At 51.4% G+C, this 13,424-nt stretch overlaps 1 long non-coding RNA gene across 2 annotated transcripts; it reads right to left on the reverse strand.

Annotated features, from left to right (window-relative positions):
* Window positions 1–1,627: 1,627 nt before the first annotated feature.
* LOC102453262 (uncharacterized) lies at window positions 1,628–8,598 on the reverse strand. 2 transcript variants are annotated; one of them, XR_012896486.1, is made up of 4 exons: window positions 8,279–8,598; window positions 5,462–5,588; window positions 4,002–4,162; window positions 1,628–2,177 (listed from the first exon to the last, which is right to left on the reverse strand). It is a non-coding gene; the product is annotated as an uncharacterized LOC102453262 (long non-coding RNA). The 2 variants fall into 2 exon arrangements; XR_012896485.1 differs by lacking the exon at window positions 8,279–8,598 and adding an exon at window positions 6,195–6,309.
* Between the last annotated feature and the right edge of the window lie 4,826 nt (window positions 8,599–13,424).

Here is a 13,424-nt window from a genome sequence, read left to right on the forward strand (position 1 = left end):
CTTTCCTGCACCGCTCCCACAACCCCTCCTGACCTCAAACTTCCTCCCACAACCTGCACCCCTCACCCTCTGCCCCAGCCTAGAGCCTGCACTCAGTAGCCAAACTCCATCCCAGAGCCTGCACCCGAAACCTCCTTTTGCACCCAAACTTCCTCCCGGAGCCTGCCCCTGTCCAGAGCTTGCCCCCCTCTCCCACCCAAACTCCCTCACAGAGCCTTAGGCAGGGAGGGGGAAGGGACTTGGACCCCCCATTCCAGGCCCCACCAAAATTTCACAAGTCGAAGCAGCTGGAACTTTACACTGTTTTTGGCTGAAGCTGTTTGATGGGCTGGATTGGCCCTGGAGTTGTTTTCTCATTTCAACCAGTTGAACTGTAAGGTGTCTGATTTCCAAGAAATAATGGTCTTGGTCTCAGCTTCACCTCTTCCCCTCGGCTTTCTTGCTTACATTCTCTCTCTCCCTTTCCATTAAACCATCTGTCTGCCTCTTAGTTTCATTTGACGTCCCCTCTGGTTTTGTTCCACACATACCAGCCCATCTCTTCTCCATCCCTCTCTGTTCCCAGGGCAGAAAGAAATTCACACGTCACGTGTATATGATGTAAAGATCATGCAGAGCACAGCCACAATTTCTTGGACTTGGCATGATACGTGCACATTGTTTGCTTTAAGCAACCCTTGCATGCGTGCAGCTCCTGGTGGGGTTTTATATTTAAAGAGAAATGCAGCCACCTTGACAGCACTTAATAAATTAAGTCAGAAATCACATTTCAAAAGCCAACAGGGTAGCATGTGGATACCCTTGCTCTACCCAAACAGCAAAGGCATCCCAAGCTTGCTCCGTACATTTGGCTGAGGTTAGACATTGATCTCAGAAGGAACTTTTTACTCAATTCTCATTTCATCTCCCTGATGCTTCATCTGTGTCCTGGCAGATCCTCTTCCCCTTTTAGTGCAAAATCCTTTCCTTCAAAGATAATGAGTGTGTATAACATAAGGTACACGACCAGGGGAAAAAATACATTGGACGTGAAAAATAGCAGCAAACAGTCTTTGCAAAAGAAAGGTCATGGCTACATCTACACTACAGGCTTCTTGCGCAAGAACAGCTGTTGTTGCGCAAAAACTTGTGCAAGAATGCATGTGCAGTGTAGATGCTCCGCAAGTAAACTTACAGTACAGAGGGTTTCTTGCACAAGAGTTATTCCTCTCCCCACGAGGAATAAGCCCTCTTGCACAAGAGTTCCTGTGCAAGAAGGCAGTGTGGATGGGCAACAGGGGTTTCTTGTGCCAGAAACCCCTATGGCTAAAATGGCCATCAAGCTTTCTTGCGCAAGAGAACGTCCACACTGCTATGGAGGCTCTTGCGCAAAAGCACATGGCAGTGTGGACGCGCTTTTGCACAAGACCTTTTGCGCAAGAACTGTTGCGCAAAACAGTTCTTGCGCAAGAAGCCTGCAGCATAGATGTAGCCTTATAAATGTATGTCATATTTATGGGTTGGGGTTTTATAAGCTTCCCTACTAGACTATTTTCAGCGTGAGTTGATCATTTTAGTTCACATCCCAATGTCTTTTATTTAAATGTTTGAAGTTAAATTGATGTATTGCATTCAACCACGCTGAACCTTGGGAATAGATTTTTTTTTTTAATTCCCAGAGAGTTGGGGGTTTGATTCATAGATTTATTTGTTCTTCCTCGAGCTCTGCCTTAGTCTCACTGTGTGCTCTCTGCACCTCACTTCTAACCAAATATAAAATGAGAATAATGTTGTCTCTTCTTTGAATACCAACTATGTCCTACTGCCAACACCAATGCTGCCCCTCTGACAAACTATTGCACAGTTCTGGGGCCTTGAAGATCAGCTTGCCTGGAGGAGAATTCAGTGACATGGAGTTCTGGTGTATTCTGGCTGTAGCGTGTGTTATTTACACCATGAGCAATTGCAAAGTGCATGCCGGCTTTCTTCTTTTCCAAAACTCTCAGCCACACATACAGCTGCGCTCTCTCAAGAATGGCCTCCAAATAGACAAAATAAAGCATGTTGTTCTGACAAATCAGCATATCCGTTGCATGAGTGAGTCCTCACCAGCAAAAGACCACCGTGCGCTAAGCAGTTGGGAAAACAGCTTCTTCACCTCGGACGCTGAGACCAGGCGGTGAAAGCAGAGGCGTTTGCTGAGAAGTAGTAGAGAAGAAAGCCCATGAGTCTTAATAATTCTTTCTGATAAATAGTATAAACTTAAAAAACCAACAAATAGTCTGGTAGCACTTGAAAGACTAACAAAACATGTAGATGGTATCATGAGCTTTCGTGGGCAAAGGCCACTTCTTCAGATGACGCATGGAAGTTCATGATACCATCTACATGTTTTGTTAGTCTTTCAAGTGCTACCAGACTATTTATTGTTTTTTTAAGTTTATCCTGTACAGACTAACTCGGCTACCCCCTGAAGCAGCCTATAAATAGTAGTTATGCCCTCCTGCCTAGTCATGCATATAGAAATATTTCAAACATGAATTTCCTCATTCGCTCCATCCAGAAATGTTCCTTCATAATTAGGGCTTCTGATTTTCAGTTTTATCCCCCCCAAAAAACTGATAAAACATCTCCCCCCAATAAAAAATGAATCAGTGTTTACTTAAGAAATGCCAGAAAAACACTGGAAGTATGTCTAGACTACAGGGTTTTGTTGACAAAGCTTCTGTTGACAAAGAGCGTCTAGACTACATCCAGTTCTGTCGACAAAGCAAGCCGCTTTGTCGACATAACAGTGTGGACGCAAAGGACAGTGTAGATGCAATAATGCCTTCTATCAACAGAACTCTGTAGATAAAAGGCGTTATGCCTCGTAGAATGAGGTTTATATACATCGACAAAACTGCTGAGTTTTGTCGAAGTTATGTCGACATAACTCAAAGGCAGTGTGGACGCAGGTATAGTTTTGTCGACAAAAGTGGACTTTTGTCGACAAAACCCTGTAGTCTAGACACACCCCAGATGACAGGAGTGTGATTTCTAAAGTATACTACAGGTAGGACCTCCCTGGTCCAGCACCCTCAGGACCAGACCTGTCTTAGATGAGGGATTTTGCTAGATCAAGCGAGGTCATTTCTGGACCCCCTGTCGGCCCCCACCCCCCACCCCCAGCTCATTGGCTTCCTGGCTGGCTCCTCACATCCTGCTGGCCCTGCTGCCCTGCCAACCTTGCTGGGCAGCCATCGCTTCCCTGGCTCTGGGTTTCATCCCACAGCCGTGCGTGCTATGCTGGGGATCCTTGCCTTGTGGGCAGTCATGCATGCCGTGCTGGGGTTCTAGGACTCAGTGGGCATCCACACCCCATGGGTCCTTGACCCACCAATCCACATGTGTCTCCCAACCCCGCTGGGCAGACCTGCTGCCACACACTGACCATGGAGTCGCTGTGGACAGCCCGCTGCCTTGCTGGCCCTGCAGGGATCCTTGCCACTGGCCTCCTCCGGGACATCTGGTCCTACAACATCCATGCCAGACCATGGATGTTGTCAGGTCAGAGAATCCTGGTTAAGAGAGTTTCAGTTTGTAACGTGTTGCATATGAATTGATCCATGTATACCCTGGTGGTGCACACTAAAGGTTCCCTCATTGCTTTAAAGCGCACCAGGGAGCTTTATAAAGGGACCACGCGTTACAGTATATAATAGACATGACCCATTGCAATTTATACAAAGAGAAAAACCCTTTGTGGTCCCATTTTTGACATCTCCATAAAACTCAAAAAATACTAAGAAATAAACCCTGAAAAAACCCACAAAATTGACAAACCTTGAAGAATAGGACCTCCATTCAGAATCACATTTTCTGAGTGAAAATGAAACTTGCTTAAAATATCGGCTGCACAAATGTGCAGCTGCCCACGGCAGCAACTTTTCTTTCCTGATGATGCCACTGCTGCAGATATGCCCTCCATTTCCGAGGTCAATAGCCTGGCATAGCAGTAGAACAGGAGATTAACAGAATACCTGGATGATCAGCCCAGAGGATGAATGGCCCATCTCTGGCCCAGAGCAAATTACTGATGCGGTCCATTAAGGCCCTCCTGGGTACTTCTCAATGTTCATCTCAGCTTTGAGTTTTGAAGAAAAAAGTCCAAAGAAGGAACTATCCAGTCTCACTGCTCCATCTAGTGGAGGGAAAAGGGAAGTCAGTTCATTCCAAAACAGCCTAGTTTTCGTGGCTTTCCGAGAAAAGCAATCTGGAGTGCTCCCTCTATTACTGTTACTACTAGAAGTACTGGAAGGAAGAGGCGTAATAGTACTGGAGGGCTGAACACTGTTCTGCTTCTGTAGGCTGAGTTAATTGTCCACACCAGGGGCTCCTGGCATTCCTCTCTTCTCCCCCACAAACTTCCTATGGGTCATCTGCATTTCAGGGCCTTGCTGATCCCTGCCCACCACCATTCTCTCCCCTTCTCTCCCTCATGGTGGGGGCTCTGTGCCTCTCTGTGCCAACATTCCTCCCTTCCCCATGACAGATTTTGATGTTAATTAATTAAGTAATTAATATTATTAAGCCTAGAGACCCCAGTGAAAACTTCAAGCTTAGTCCACTGCGTGGCACTCTGGTTAGAACTATCTTGGACTACCTCAAGTAGAGGTGAGGGGTAAGGACAACAGTCAAAGTTCTTATTGACAGGGCCACGCTGAGAGTGATCACTCAGGGAACCCTGCCTTTCGAAACCGTGCATCCTGAGATAGCTTCTTACTGACTCGACAGTGCAGGCTCCAGAAGAAACGACTGGGGGATCACAGGCCCCCTACTCAGGACATGAACGGTCCAATGGAAAACGGTGGCCTTCTCATGACGTGTCTATGTCAACTCACCTTAGGAACAACGCATCCTGTGCACGCCCTAACACACGCCCAGTTGGAACTCCTGACACTGCACGCCATGAGTCATTGGTAACCCCTCCCCACTGTTACTTAGTTACACTCAAAGAACATGAACACAATCTAGGCCAGTGAGGGAGGTGCGCAGGCAGCTGCCTATGGCTTGTAAGTCCACATTTAAATTTGCTTCAGCCAACTTCGGTCACCTTCAGGGGCTCTACTGGCTGTATTAAAGTGGCTAAGCACCTTGTTCTAGGCCATGGGTTCCCAAACTGGGGGGGCATGAAGAAATTCCAGGGAGGGCACGAGGTGACCCAATCCTCCCCCCCTCCCCGCCCCATCAATTTCCCCCTCCCAAGTTTTGCTGCTATTTTTGTTTTTCGTCCCCGGCCAGTTCTTTTTTTTTCTCAACAAGTTTTGCTGCTATTTTTTTTTCGGGGGGGGAGGGGGTGAGGGTTTCTCAAAAATCAAAAAGGGGGTGTGATGCCGAAAAGTTTGGGAACCACTGTTCTAGGCGATAACACCACAAAAGTCTGCAATCTAGGGACCCCACCCTGAAGATTCTTGTCCACCTGCTGTTAAGTTTTACTCACCCAAGAACGGCAGAGAACCAAAGCCGTAATGGCGGTGGGCACATTCGCACTGGTGAGCTAGCGTGCGGATACAAATAGGGTTGCCAGGTGTCCGGTTTTGAACCGGACAGTCCAGTATTTGAGCTTTCTGTTTGGGAAACAAATTGAGAAAATAGAAATGTCTGGTATCATATATATAGTAGCCCATTGTCTGTGCGTCTGTAACGCTGATGTACACCGCCACGGCCCCTGGCTGTGTCTGTCTGCACCCCGCCCCCCTTCCCCTCCCTCTGTGGCGGTTCGGCCCAGCACTGCGCTGATCAGAGGGGCCCCGGCGGGGGAGCAAGCAGCGGCAAGTGGCCCTTTGGGGTCCGCGCTCCCCACGCATAAGGAGCGCAGACCCCAAAGGGCTGCTTGCTGCCGCTTGCTCCCCCACCGGGGCCCAGCGGGAGCACTGCTCAGCTGAGTGGCGCAGCGCGCCACGGAGGGAGGGGGAGGCGGTGGGGCGCCATGCAGGGCAGGGAAGGGGGCAGGGCTGGTCAGAAGGGGGGTGGGAAGCAGAGCTGTGGGGCTGGAGGGGAGGATGGGGGGGCCCAGAGGAAGGGGGGAGGGAAGCAGTGCTGGCGGGGGGGGAGGAGGGGGTGTCCGGGGAGCTGTGGGGCTGGCCACCAGGAAGAGGGGGTGGGAAGCAGAGCTGGGGGGGGGAGATCGGGGGCTGTGGGGCTGGATGGGAGGAGGGGGGCGGGAAGCAGACCTGGTGGGTGGGGGTGCAGCGCGGACCCCAAATGGGCGCTTGCTGCCGCTTGGTCCGCTGGGGTCCAGCGGAGCGGCGCAGCGTGCCACAGAAAGGGAGGGGAAGGGGGGCGGAGCGCCACGCTGGGAGGGGAAGAGGGGCGGAGCTGGTAGGAATGTGGGTGGGAAGCAAAGCTGGGGGGGATCGGGGGTTGTGGGGCTGGAGGGAAGGATGGGCAGGCCCGGAGGAAGGGGGGAGGGACGCAGCGTTGGCAGGGGGGAGGAGGGAGGTATCCGGGGGGCTGTGGGGCTGGCCAGCAGGAAGAGGGGGCGGGAAGCAGAGCTGGGGGGGATCGGGGGCCGTGGGGCTGGACGGAAGGGGGGGCGGGAAGCAGACCTGGCAAGGGGGGGGGTGTGCAGCCACTGGCCGCAGCCGGACCGCAAACGGCTGCTGGTGCTGCGCCACTCAGCTGAGCCCTGGTGGGACAGGAAGGGGGGCAGGGCGGTGATGTACACTGCCTGGGGACGGGGCCATGTACGTCACCGCCCCCCCTTCCTCCTCCTGCCATGGCGCTGAGTGGTGCGCCCCCCAGCTGGGCCGCCGCGGGAGGGGGGGGCCGTGACGTAGACAGCCCCACCCCCTGGCCGTGTACGTCACCGCCCCCTTCCCCTCCCGCTGCGGCACTCACCTGAGCGCTGCGCCCATCAGCCGGGCCGCCAGGGGAGCCAGCAATGCAAGCAGGGCACCGGGCTAGGAGGCCTGTGTTCCAATGCTGACTCAGGGTGACCAGATGTCCTGTTTTTAAAGGGATGGTCCCATTTTTAAGCTCTCCTCCAGGTGTCCCCACATTTTTTTAAAAGGGGCCAGTTGTCCCGTATTTTCTCTCTCCCCCCTCCCAACAGTGCTGCTGGCCAGATCCTTGCTTGCCAGTCGCCCACCCATCAGCGGTGCGAGTCCAACGGCTGATGATGGAGTGGGGAGGACAAGGCTGGTGGTCAGGCAAAGTTGCAGTGTGTGGGGCTGGCCGCTCCTATGCTGGTCTGTGAGTGCAGTCCTTGCCGCGGGCAGGCCCTTGGCCACTAGGCTCTCACCCCACCCCACCCCACCCCCGTTTCCACCCAGCCCCGGCTGCTTGCTGTGGTGGTTGGTGAGTATGGGCTGGCAGGGGCCGGTTACGTGCCACCTGTGCTGCCCACCCCTTGGCTCTTTACCTGCTTCCCCTCTCCCTGCTGTGCCCCTTCACCTTCCAGCCTGCTGCCCCCCTTCCCCCCTTCCCCGGTGGGGTGTGTCCTGCTCCCCACGCTGTGCAGAGAACCAGCCCCCACTCAGATCATTCCGCTCACCAACAGCCTGGCTGGCCGGCTCTTTCTCCCACACTCCACTGCCGCTGGCTGGGCTGGCACCAGGGGAAGCTCAAGACCCTCTGCCCAGGGTGCTGCCTAGGTTGAGCCAAGCCCTGCACGTGCCAGAGCTTAGCACTGGCCCGGGGAAACGTCTCTTCCCTCCCCCTGCTCGGCTCAGCTCTGCAGTGGGGGGAGGAAACTATTTCCAGCCTGTTTGTGTCCTGGCCCTGCAGCAGCCCCCTGGTAAGGGTACCTGGCCTCTTCACACATGGCCACTACCCTCTGTCTTTGTGCAGGGCTGCTCTGTGCCCTAGGCACCTTCCCCTGCTGGGCCACCTCTCTGGCCACCTCTCTGCCCCTGCAGACAGATTCTCTGAGCCCTAGAGCAAAATGCTTCCGTAGGGCTTAACCCGTTCCTGCCCATGCTTTAGCCCGGGGGACAGAAGGTGGCTGGGTTGTCGGTGGCCAGCAGCAACTTGGAGGTGTGGAGGTGTTAGCTGCTTTTCGACTCCATGTGGGTAGGGAGGGACACGCTGCTTCCAGGTGGGCAGGACGGGAGGGAAGAGAGCACCACTGCAAAACCAGGGGTCAGGTCATCCCTACCCTCAGCCCCACCTGCAACTGGAAGCAGCTCCCATCCCTTCCCTTCTGCACAGTGCTGAAAGGCTCCTGGCCATGCTCTGGTGTGAACCCCCACAGAAATCTGTGACCCTCTGTGTCCCTCCCCGCACATGTTGCCTCGAGAAGCCCCAATACTACTACCAGGAGATGTGAGTCTGTCGGTGGGACCCAGCCAGGCATGGAGGTGGGGAGCACTGGGTGGGGAAGGTTGGGTCGAGTCCATCAGTCATCTCTTACATGGGGATGGGCGTGAGTACGCAAATGTGTCCATGTTACCTCTCCCCATGCAAACTGTAAAGATAAAAAAGTAAACAATAAGACTTCAGCTAGGCAGTGTTTCTTTCTAACAGGGCTCATTTAACCTGATGTTAATCTGAATGTTTGTACTCGAGTAATTTTACCATAGGGAAATAGGGTCACCCTGCTGATTCAACACATGACATTTGGCAAGTTACCCTCCCCAGGCCTGAGTCTGCCCTCCTGTAAAATCAAGAGAATGATGCGTATGAAGCTTTTCAAGGTACTTTGAGCTCTACCAACCAAACGTGCTAAATATCCTTATAGCTATTTTGAGTCCAGGCCTTGCTCCATTGCTTTTGTGCTTGTTTATTTTCCAGATAGGATGTAACATTTGAAATACGAATGATTGTATCACTGAGTGTGTCTGACCAAATTCACCAAGGCCTCCTTTTCCTCACCCAAATAAAGATGTGTTGTATCGGCCTATGCACTGGGCATTACACCTGCTTTTCTAAGATGTTTATATCTTTTGTTAACAGAACAAGTGGTCATTGGTAAAGCCAGGACTGCCCATGAGTATTCTGTTATCTGAATTCCTCCAACTGCCACCACTAACAATTTAGTGAGTCGTCTGCGTGCAGTTTATACCGTGAACTGTACTTAGGTGGCAACTCCTTGGGAGCCAGGATCATCTTTTGTTAGAGGTGCGTGCAGCCTGTTGCACAATAGGGTCTCGATTGATGGCTAGGGTCTGTCACATGGTCCCCCTTGGAGGGGCCAGGCACCTAGTCTACCTGCAACATGTTCTGTTAGGGAGAATGAGCCAAGCCAGATACTCCTGTGCCTAGTTAATTGCCTGGTTGGCAGTTAATTAATTAAAGAAGACATGGGTGTAGTAAAGGGTTATGAGGGCTCAGTCCAGACTCCCCAACAAGCCTTTCACAAAGTCTAAAAACTAAATACGCTGTTCTCTATTATGATAATGCCAATGCACAGGCAAGCTAGACTGGTTTCTCGATATGCATCTGTAAGTGTGCAGTTAGGTCCAAGGACGTTATCATGAGCCGGCACCTGGTCTACCAGTGTCACACTCACCAGAACAGGGACCCACGTAGGAAGGGGATCTCTAGTGGGCAGAGGTTCTGAAAAGGTGAGAGCTACCAGGGCCAAGCTCCTGCAGAAACCTGCTCCCAGGAAAAGATCCTTACCAGCTAGCTCCGTGTGGTCCAGATCACAGAGGAAATACACACTGCTCCAGAGAAGAACTGCAGTGACTTGGCCTGGGAGGGGGCCCAGAGAGGGAACACATCCCAGGTGCTGGGAACAGGACCAACTCCAGAAGGAGGCCGAGATCAAGGCCTGCAGGCTCGTTTGCTGGTCATCGTGCTTGAACCCATATAGACATGGGCAGATCCTGAATCTAGCTGCAGGAAGGGTAAGCTTCAGAGGGTTAAATAAATGAGACCCCTGAAGGGACACTGTTCACTACATTAAAACCTCAGTGGAAGCCTATTAAGGGAAACTGAGGCACAGATGTCCTGGGCTGCCCAAGAGTGCTGTAGGCATCAGTGTGCACCATAGCAAGAATCCTAGGGTGTGTCTAAACTACATGGCTCTATCGACGGAGTCTGGACAAAGGTCTGGACACACCGTGGTCAACAAAGAAGCCTTTGTCGACAGGCGCGGGTAAAACTGGTAAATCCTTGTCGACCGCGGTGCATCCAGACTGCCCCGATCTGCCGACAAACAGCTGATCATCAGCTGGTCGGCAGAGCACGGCAGCCATTTAAATGTAAATGAAGCCGCGATTATTTAAATCGTGGCTTCATTTCCCTCTGCCGATCAGCCTCATCTACATGGCCCCATCGACGGAGCCATGTAGTTTAGACACACCCCTAAAAATGAATGCAGTACTAATTGACAACAACAAAAGCATTTGGTCCCATTAATTCAGTAGTTTGGTGAAAACTTTCCTCCCCCTCCCCCATAAAGAATACTTTAAATACAGTATTCCATTACGCCAGAAGAGGGCACCCTTGACTATAGATGGGCACATTCATAGCTAGAAAAACGATAGCCCAAGGGCATCCCAAGGAAAGCAATGCCTAAGAAGCTCAAGGCATGGTATCTGGTCCAGTAAAAATAAAACCACAACCACAGTTTTAAAGAACTTGCTGTAATAGGTTTTCTCTCCATTTAAAAGACAGCTAAATGGAAACAGGAGCTCAGGCAGCAAAAGCACTAACATAAGATACTTCACTTTCCAAACAAGGCAACATTTTAGACTATAGTTAATCCATGTCAAACTCACAGGCAAGCCAAGAGGAAGTTTGATACAAGAATGTGATTTACTAGATTGTGGCTATGTCTAGACTACAGGCTTCTTTCGGAAGAAGCTTTTTTCAGAAGAGATCTTCCGAAAAAACTTCTTCCGAAAGAGAGCATCTACACTGCAAAATGCATCGAAAAAGTGATCTGCTTGTTTGAAAGAGAGCATCCAGACTGAATGGTCACTCTCTTGCATGTAAACTGTGATTGCTATGGACAGAATGACCACCAGGGCACCTGTGCTTTTTTCCCCTCTTTCCTCCTTTTTGAAAAGAATTCCCTCTTCCCTGTCCACACATGCCTTTTTGCAGAAGAGCTCTTTTGCAAAAAGGCTTCTTTCTTGTAGAACGAGGAATACCAATGCTGGAAAAACCCCTCTGTTCCTTTGATTTTCTTGCAGAACAATGCAATTGCAGTGTGGATGTTCCTCAAGTTTTGTTGGAAAAATGGCTATTTTTCCAACAAAACTCTGTAGCATAGACATACCCTGTGAGGTAAAGACAGAAGATTACCTCTAGGATGTTTTTCAAAGCTCTAAGTGCTTCAGTTGAAGCAAGGGAGATTTAGATTGAACATCTGGCATCGGCCACAGTAGGAACACAGTATGCTGGGCTAAATGGACCTTTGGTCCGACTCGGTATGGTCATTCTTATGTTCTTATTAGGAAAAACTTCCTGGCAGGGTGGTTAAACACTGGAATAAATTGCCAAGGGAGGCTGTGGAATCTTCCTCATTGGAGATGTTTAAAGAGCAGGGTAGACACACACCTGTCAAGGATGATCTAGATGGGGCTTGTTCCTGCTGTGAGGGCAGGGGACTGGACTTGATGACCTTGTGAGGTCCCTTCCAGTTCTCATCATCTATGATTAGCCACCATCGTACCATTTCGTACTGTTTTGTATGTGTGTTTCCATCTGTGACTTCCTTTCCCCCCCTTACTTAGCCAGGGAGGAAGGGAATGGAGCCACAAAGGTCATTAACTTTCTGCCTTCAACTAGCCACAGTAGCTAGTCCTTTATACCAGGCGTAAAAGGCAGCTGAAACACCCCGCGTTTCCTCCAGCTTTAAGTTTCCAGGGACTAAATCTGGGATCTCCAGGTCCCATTCTCACGTCTGCCCTGGGCTCCCATTGGGCAGGAGAGCACAACACAAACAAAGATTAAATGAGGGTCCATAATAAGGGAAGGAGTAAGCCCCCTCTCGGCCCTTTACTGGCAAGGCCCCAAGGTGCTGCCACAGTTTAATAGCCTGACAAGCACCATGGAAGGGGAGAAATGCAGCGTCATAGTGAAGTCTGGGCTGCCAGAAAGGACTGATGGTCTAGACACCCGTGTCCCAGGCCTGGAGCTCTGCAGCACTGGTTGGGGTTCTGTGCGGCTTAGGGCTAGAATTTCCCAGAAGTCCTCACCCTTGAAGCTCCACCACTGTCCTTCCTACCTCCCTGCAGGGAGAAGGTCTGGGTCAAGGAGTCATTGGGAGCTTACTGAGACTTTTAATTCCCACCTGCCTGGCGGAGGGAGTCCCACTGCAAAGCACTCAATTCCTGCAGAACAGAAACACTCACTATAGGCTAGTGAGATTTTAAGACCCCGAGAATCAGATTCATCCACCCATGGTACCTACTACCATGGAGCAACTCATATCTGCGAGCTGGGGAATAAAACTTTAGGATCCTCCTGTGGCTGCAGGAATAGGGCATGGAAATAGGGCATGGGAAATCCTAGCCATCAGCCCTTCCCTTCTCTTTCTGGTTCAGAGATGCAACACTCAGAGCTCACTTTTCTCTGTCTTATGGAAGCTTGCCATATGAGCAGTTAGCTGAGGGCTGGTCAAGGTTCAGGCTGGTCTTCCGTGGCAATAGCATTTTTTTCTTTATCACAGTTCTTCAACAGACTTTCAAAGACCATACACGTGCTGTAGCAACATTGAACTCCACTATGCTTGCTTTCTGCATGTGCAGGGGGGTGGATCAGCAGGCATCATCCAGATGGGATGATGCTGGTGGTGGAACACTAGCTGATGGGTCTATGCAACGTGTTGGATTCAGCTCATAGACTCATAGACTTTAAGGTCAGTAGGGACCATTATGATCATCTAGTCTGACCCCCTGCACAGTGCAGGCCACAGAATCTCACCCACCCCTCCCAGAATAATCCTCTCACCTGTATCTCAGCTAGTGGAACATCCCTCCATTTGCCATCAAGGAATGCACGTGGCTCTCTCCGTGTCACAGGGCAGGACTTACCGCTGCAGCGCCTCCTGTTGGTAGCTCCAGGAAATGAATTTGACCATCAGCAGGGCACCTCCTCCTGGCTGGTGTCTCCCCTATCCGTGCTCCAGGCTCGCACTCCCAGACCGTGGCATCCTCTTTGGGATACTGATCACATGCAGTGCCTACTACAGTGGTCTGTCGTCCCCTTCTGGGGTTACATCGACAGTCCTTGGCTTCAACGGCCTCTGTGGCCAGCTGTGGCCTCCAAGCCTAACTCCTCTACCGCAGGGGCAAGCCACAGTCTGTATAGGCCAGGCGCCCCTTCCAGGGGGTATCAGCAGTACCCAGTTTCATCTGCTACTGTGGCCAACTGTGGCCCTAAAGCCTAGCCCCTCTCCTTCAGGAGCTGTATGGGCCATGTCCAGGTGGCAAGGGGAAGGAGGAAATCCAGGCCCACCCACTGCTCTGGGTTCCAACCCAGGGACCCTCTGGCGGCAGCCATCTCCT

This window comes from Pelodiscus sinensis, chromosome 18 (genome assembly GCF_049634645.1).
Source record: "Pelodiscus sinensis isolate JC-2024 chromosome 18, ASM4963464v1, whole genome shotgun sequence".
Taxonomy (NCBI): Eukaryota; Metazoa; Chordata; order Testudines; family Trionychidae; genus Pelodiscus; species Pelodiscus sinensis.